Genomic DNA, 1017 nt, shown 5'->3' with positions numbered 1-1017 from the left:
CTACTCCTGCACCTATTGTCTATTGTCTATAACCAACAGCCTGCAAACAACAGCCTACAACCAACAGCCAACAGACTACAACCCACAGCCTACAAACAACAACCAACAGCCTGCAACCAACAGCCTACAAACAACAACCAACAGCCTGCAACCAACAGCCTACAAACAACGACTAACAGCCTGCAACCAAAAGCCTACAACCAACAACCAACAGCTTGCAACCAACAGCCTACAAACAACGACTAACAGCCTGCAACCAACAACCAACAGCCGGCAACCAACAGCCTACAACCAACAGCCTGCAGCCAACAGTCTACAACCAACAACCAACAGCCTACAACCAACAACCAACAGTCTGCAACCAACAACCAACAGCCGGCAACCAACAGCCTACAACCAACAGCCTGCAGCCAACAGTCTACAACCAACGACTAACAGCCTGCAACCAACAGCCTACAACCAACAACCAACAGCTTGCAACCAACAGCCTACAAACAACGACTAACAGCCTGCAACCAAAAGCCTACAACCAACAACCAACAGTCTGCAACCAACAGCCTACAACCAACAACCAACAGTCTGCAACCAACAACCAACAGCCGGCAACCAACAGCCTACAACCAACAGCCTGCAGCCAACAGTCTACAACCAACGACTAACAGCCTGCAACCAACAGCCTACAACCAACAACCAACAGCTTGCAACCAACAGCCTACAAACAACGACTAACAGCCTGCAACCAAAAGCCTACAACCAACAACCAACAGCTTGCAACCAAAAGCCTACAACCAACAACCAACAGCCTACAACCAACAGCCTACAACCAACAGCCTACAAACAACAACCAACAGCCTGCAACCAACAGCCTACAACCAACAACCAACAGCCTACAACCAACAGCCAACAGACTACAACCAACAGCCTACAACCAACAACCAACAGTCTGCAACCAACAGTCTACAACCAACAACCAACAGCCTGCAACCAACAGCCTACAACCAACAACCAACAGCTTGC

At 49.2% G+C, this 1017-nt stretch overlaps 1 pseudogene; it reads left to right on the top strand.

The window, feature by feature from the left end:
* The first annotated feature begins 249 nt into the window (after window positions 1–249).
* LOC122544805 lies at window positions 250–817 on the top strand (annotated as a pseudogene).
* Window positions 818–1017: the final 200 nt, after the last annotated feature.

Source organism: Chiloscyllium plagiosum, unplaced genomic scaffold (genome assembly GCF_004010195.1).
Source record: "Chiloscyllium plagiosum isolate BGI_BamShark_2017 unplaced genomic scaffold, ASM401019v2 scaf_25431, whole genome shotgun sequence".
Lineage (NCBI taxonomy): Eukaryota > Metazoa > Chordata > Chondrichthyes > Orectolobiformes > Hemiscylliidae > Chiloscyllium > Chiloscyllium plagiosum.
Note: the sequence above shows the minus strand (reverse complement) of the source record. Positions and strands in the feature narration are given on the sequence as shown.